Source organism: Salarias fasciatus, chromosome 12 (assembly GCF_902148845.1).
Source record: "Salarias fasciatus chromosome 12, fSalaFa1.1, whole genome shotgun sequence".
In the NCBI taxonomy this organism is placed as follows: Eukaryota; Metazoa; Chordata; class Actinopteri; order Blenniiformes; family Blenniidae; genus Salarias; species Salarias fasciatus.
Window position 1 is genome coordinate 5986935 of NC_043756.1, and position 6587 is coordinate 5993521.

Consider the following 6587-nt stretch of genomic DNA (forward strand, 5'->3'; position numbering starts at 1 on the left):
ACCAAGACTCATGAGGCACGCCGTTCCTCTGTCAGCAGGTGCCCGGCACACACTGGCCCATTCATATGCGCATTCCTGTCTCTCCGCTCGCAGCCCAGCAGGTTTCCTCCCGGCCACTCAGGACAGGGCCTGACACACACAAAGGGTCTTCAATCCGCCTCAGACAACAGCCAGCATAAAGGCCCGGAAAGCCACAACAGCATTATGTCAAAGAGCCGGCTGGGGGTGGTGAGCAGAGCTTGGGGGGCCCCGTGCGGGACAGGGGCTCCGCTGACGGATGGATGAGGGCCGGACAGAGGCGACGCGGTGGAAGGCCGGGCCGAGGTTTTTCAGCATAAAGGGGGATATTTGTACTTGCCCGGTAACAATGGAATGCAAACACAAAAAGGGAGGACAATAAGACACCACTTTGGGGCGATGAAGAAGCTGCTAGGGAAATCGTCATGCAAAGCGGGGATATTGTTCCCTGTGAGGACTGCGTGTCTCCGTGTTTGTTCTCATGCTGATGTGCGGCTTCGCCAGCCTTCAGTTTGCGTTTGCATAAGGTATCCCCGGCTTTAACAGTGTCCGGCACATTTCCTTACGCTGAAAGGAAATGAGGAGCGATCAGAGATGCCCCACCTCGCCTTGGAACAGGCCGTGCTGAGCCTGACCTCAGCTGCTTCTAAGCAAAGGTTCAACTGCCTTTAAAACCCGCTCAGTTCCTGCTTCCTATCTCCGCAGTGACTCATTTATAGTATCGCTTTCTTTTCAAACAACCTGAAAAACATTTCACACACACAGACATACACAGTGTCTAATTATTGATGAATAAACTTTATTTCCCCTGAACTTTACGGCCTTTCTGTCTGTGTTGGTGAGCTTGTCTATATGTTTCTGGAGCTACCATGGCATGCACACACACCACAGAGACAGGTTAATGATCAATGAGCCTTTTCTCCAACTTATCAACACATAAATGACTTTGCTGCTTTTGTTTCCTGTGTGCGGAGTACTGACCCAGTATACACATGTATCGACAGTCTCTCTGTCCAAGACTGCTAGAAACAAACAAACAAAACCAAAACACTTTTATTATTCTGCAATTACTTTCTTTATTTTCTCGCCTTTTGCTTTGCACAGTTTTTACCACCCAGAGCTTTTATCTGCTCTCAAGAGTTGAAAAGAAACCCCTCATCAATGAAAACAATAAGCAACTAAATTGCTAACCATCTGTTATTACTTCTGCTCTCCTTTCAAGTCCATAGTTTTATTCTAATCATTAGCAGATTTATTCAAATGCTGGGGGAATTCTCTATTTGCGACACAGAGTGACACAAGTCTATAAACTATGTGGCTCCAATCTGCTGCTGCATCAAAGACGCTCTCAGTCGTGTTTTGATGCTGAAATCCTAAGATGTGGCTGGTGGCTGCACATGCACGCCTAACTCTCACTGTTAGTTCTCCTAATAAACATGCTTGGGTTTTTTTTTTTCCCTCTCTGGTATGTGCGTGGTTGTCAGATTCACACTCCACATGCGACATATTTGCAGCCCTCTTTGAAGATAAACGTTAATTTGAGAGACTTTAAAGCAGTTAAAAATAAGAGTGCATAAATCTCAGAGTGTCTTCTGGCATCGCAGTCGGCCACTGTTACAGGAAGAGACGTCTTTTCGGGAAATATGCGTGTTTGCTTGCCTGCCAAGACTTTCATGAGAGGATGGATAACGCTCTCATGTCAATGTGCTGAACAGCCGCAGACCAACACCTCTCAATGTTACTACTTAACACAAAAATCCACACAAAAACTGAAGTATCAATGCAATTAAATGAAAGAAAATATGCCCTCGTGTGAAGAGATCCAAAAAATTTCCCGGAGGCACCGATCAGACGATGTTAAAACATCAAGGAAAATAGAAGTCTTGTGTGAAGGAACCTGCGAAATCACATAACCACTGTTTACAGTCTTTTTGTCAAGCTAAGATAACTTACAGTTAAAATTGGCTCTGAAATAATCCCTGATGAGAGGCTCTTTGTTCTGCCTGTTTCAGTTCAGGATGGGAACACTGTCTCTAGTTTTCAGGCCATGGGTTTAAGCTTTCCTAAAGGTTTAAAGCTTGTAGTTACAGACGTCTAAACTCACCCTGGACCATTTTCTTAGTTAAGCTGCTTTAGGTTTACAGTACAGGGGTATCTTTTTTAATGTGTTTTCCTTATATGCGTATGATAGAGGAACAGTCACAGCCAATGTCAGAGAAGGAATCACCAACGCACTGGACCAAAAACACAAAGACACACACACACACACACACACACACACACACATACACACACACACACACACACACACACACACACACACACACACACACACACACACACACACACACACACACACACTGGAACTACAAAAAGCTTTTGACACAATCAATCCCTCAGTCCTGCTCAATAAAATCCAACCAGTAGGGGGTCGCCTGGGGGTGGTTAATAAGTTACTTAACAGTAAGGGTGCAGTATGTTAAAGTTTGACTGAACTGATCAGAAAATCTTGGCATTTCTTGTGGTGTTTAGGGACCTAAAGTGTTCGATATTTATGTAAATTAAATTCTTAATGTTTCGCAACCACTAAAACGTTATAAATGACGATAATAGTTTCTTTAGTAGTGATAATTAAAATGTTTTAATGTGTGTAAAATGTTTTAATGCTTTAATGCTCAATAAAAGAACAGAACTGAACTGAACTTGAAGCCACTGTAAACAGGAACGATGAGTATTCAGTACAATATTACCAAGGAACATACACTTTTTTTTAAAGAAAATTCAAGTGAGTTCTCATAGCCTGAGGAGAATGGAGAATTCATATAGTCTAAAATCACATCATTCATGAAAGATTTTCTGTGTCTATATGTGGAGTGATGCTTTGGAACAGCCTGGATTTTCATCAGAAGAACTAAGATATTCAAACAGTTCTATAATTACATCATCTGGTCCGAGTTTTAATATTGTAATACTGACATGCGGCTGCTGTTCCCATTGACGTGCATGTTTCTCTTTACCTTCCTTTATTCTTTCCTACTGTTGCCGGTATGTTATTTTTGTTGCTGGCTTGTTGTTACTGTGAGCTATGATTGACCGTTGCCCTTGGTAACCATGACCATCACACCTTGTTCCATTTTCATGTACATTTGGTTGGGAAATGTGTATGTGCTGAGTGGGTTATTATGGTCTGGCAGTAACCAGAGTTGCTCGCTGACCTGCCTTGAGGTTTATTAGACAGGAGTATTTCATGTTTCCTGTTATGTTTCTTGTTTTTATGCATCTTTCTCTTTTAATAATGGTTAATTTTATGCTTCATAAAGCTTTCTTCCTGTATTACCCACAATGCAACAACATCCACATCAGACGCTGATTCCTCGACGAAGACCCCGGTGGTCTGCAGGGAGCTGGAAGTCCACTTGTTCCAAATGTCACACACAATAAACTTTTTTCCTTCTTTTTCTTTTTTTCATGCTCGACTGATGCTGAAACCTGATAAATCTCCTGCAGTGCTGCGCTTCAGGCAGTTCTTCACATTTCATGCTTTTCCCTGCAGAACCACAAAAACCTAAATCAAACTCTTTCCCTTATGGAGTTATAGTCCCAGAGTTCTAGAAACAGACTTGTGTGTGTTCAGTGAGGTTTTGGAGCTAATATGTTTAGTCTTTTACCAGAGACTGTCTTGTTCACAGTATTGTAACTTTTATAGCCTTTAACGTTTGAGGATTGTGATGAATGTCAATAGTTATGCAATTTTGAAGATTTGTTTTCTACTTTTATTTATTTCTAACAACAGTACACTTGCTTTCAATTCTTCCCAGTGTTGCATCGGGTTCAGTCTTGTCCTAGAGTTTGGTTGAGCTGGGCTCGGCTCCCAGCTGCAGCTGCAGAACATCTACAATAAAGACATACCATGCAAAGCTGCAGTGACTTGGTGTGGTGACCCCTGCAGGCATCAGCTGACATGTCTTTGCTCTCTGTCCTGAGTGCGTTTTCTGTTCTATTTCCACCTCTGCCGAGTACTTGAGCAAATATATAATAATTTATTTGGGTAAATTCAGAATATTGGGTTTACTTTTCTTGAATAAACACATGGTAACTCACTTATTGTTTTTTCCCCCAAAAAAGTAGTATAATTGTGATGTTTTGCTGCACTCTGTTGATAATCTAATCTTTTTTCTTCTTCTGTCAGTTAAACTGAATGAACAAAGAAGCCAAACATCCTTAAATGTCTTTCCAGTTCCTCCTCGGTGTGCTCGCTGGAGCTCAGCTCGTTTGTCACTATAAGGTCATGTTTGCTCCACTCTGCGGGAGAGGTGATAAAATACTGCAGCGAAAACAAACACAGAGCTGGAGTGTTTCTATCAGGGCGTTTCTATTGTTTATGACGCTGAAGCTTCTCGTTAAAAGTGGAATCGCGGTGCGACGCGCTCTCCCCGCAGCAAAAAATGCATTTTCCTATGTAGTTTGCATGTTCTTCCTCTATGCATATGGGTTTTCTCTCGGTAGTCCTTTTTGTTTTTCCCCCCACTTAATCCAAAAACATCCTCAAATTGTATGTTGGTGAGAATTTAGTGTCTTCAGCTCCAGCTCCCTGCAGCCTTAAGCTGAAGAAAAAAGGAACAGGAGATGGACTGATCTCAAATAATGTTAATGAAAAAAAGTAGACGTCCTTTATCCTATCAGAGGTTACGACTCCACAATGGATGAAGGGCTGAAGGGCTAACATGTGTTACAACACAAATCAGCTTCTTTGTCATCTCATCCTTTAATCTGATCATGAAGCTGGGCTTCACGTGTCTCCTCTGCTTCACTCATCCATCATTTGTCAGCCATGACAGGAAATCAAAGGCCTTATGAGCACTCTGGATATGAACCATGTGCACCATCAAACTTTCTGTTTTTTGCTGAATTGGCACACACGCACGAAAGCCTGACGCCTTCTGAAACTCAGCCAGAACATACGATCTTCACAGCAGAACATGAAAGACGTTTAATAGCTGCTTTCGACAGGAAGTGGATGAAATTGCTTATTTTTTGGCGAGTGAATTTATAATGTTGTGTTTTTTCTAAAGCTGCAAAGAAAACAACTAAATAAACCCAATCTCCCCCCTGAAGGCCACACACATCAAACAGAAATGATCCCCCACTGATAAATCTCTGTCTGAACACATCCACAACCAGCTTGTTCTCATTTAGTGTCAGAACACTTTATTAACCCTTCACTGACAAAGGGAGAATATTTGATAACGTCTGCATCCTTTCCTGTTTCCCTCAAACTGGTTTGAAGGTGTGTGTGCGTGTGTGTGTGTGTCAAAGTGGATTCCTCAGACTGTGATTTGCTTCTTGTGGAATCGTGCGTTTTGTTTTTGGTGTTTTTGCTGTAAATAGAAGCTTTTTGCATTGAGATGGTTCAGTTTTTTTCTATTGTGGTCATTCAAACTGAATGCAGGAGGCTGTGTGCGTAGTGTGTGTGCGTGTGTGTGTGGTGCTGTGGATGGCAGGGGGAGCCAGGTTTCTAACCGCACGTACAGCCACGCGTCAATTTCAAGAGTGACAACATCAACTACACCGGAAATGAACTTGTCTTCCTTTCAAAGTAAAACCAATCATCGTCAAAATGAAGACAAAAAAAAAATAACACAAGTAATCAAAAGGAAGGAGTACACTGGGAGTCATTTCAACCAGTGGGTGATTTTCTAAATGAGATCCCCAAAAATTCTCAATCCTTCTTTTATACTTAAATCGTGCCTCCGTTAGTCATGAAACAGTTTGTTATTTTGTATTTCGATTTTGGGCATTGATTAGTTTTTATGCTTTCTTTTTAATTGCTTTACATTTGCTTGTATGTGATAAGATATATCCTCATTTGTTTTCCTGTTGTTTCTCTGTTGATTCATATTTAGTCTCTCCGTCATGTTTTGTGACTCCATTGTGTCTCATTTGTGCTGTTTTGTGTTGTTGTACCGTAATCCTTGTTTGGTGGATTGTTATCTCTGCTCTTTTTGAAAAGGAGTTTATTTTGCTTAGTTTGTTTAGGGCTTTTTTTTTTTATCACTGATGTTTGTTCATTCTATGACTATTTGATTTAAATATGGGAATATTTGTCATTTGGTTGTTTCACATTCCTATATCAGTAGTTGTTCTTGGATATTTCTGGGTTGATAAGTGTCTCTGTTTATTTTGTGTACTTTCTTTTGTCTCATTTTGATAGTTTTGGCACGGCCATGCATTTTGTGACATCCTGTGATCTTGCTGTCATGTTTTCATGTTTTCAGATCCCTTCATTGAAGACAATATGTCTACTTTTGGTTGTTTTACTTTCTTGCTCGGAGGATTTGTTTTTGTGTATTTTACAGCCTGTGTCTTTCCCTTTGTCCCTGTTTTTGATCATTCTAAGTCTACTTAAAGTCCACATATTTTCTCATTGTGTCATGCGTTTGGTTGCTTATTTTACGCAGTGAATTTTACTCAGTGATCTGTTTTGCAGCTCTCTGCAAAGCGCTGCTTTTGTTGATTTCTCTCTTTCCACTGGTGCAGTGTGTAGCCCGGACCCTGGCTCTTATTATTTG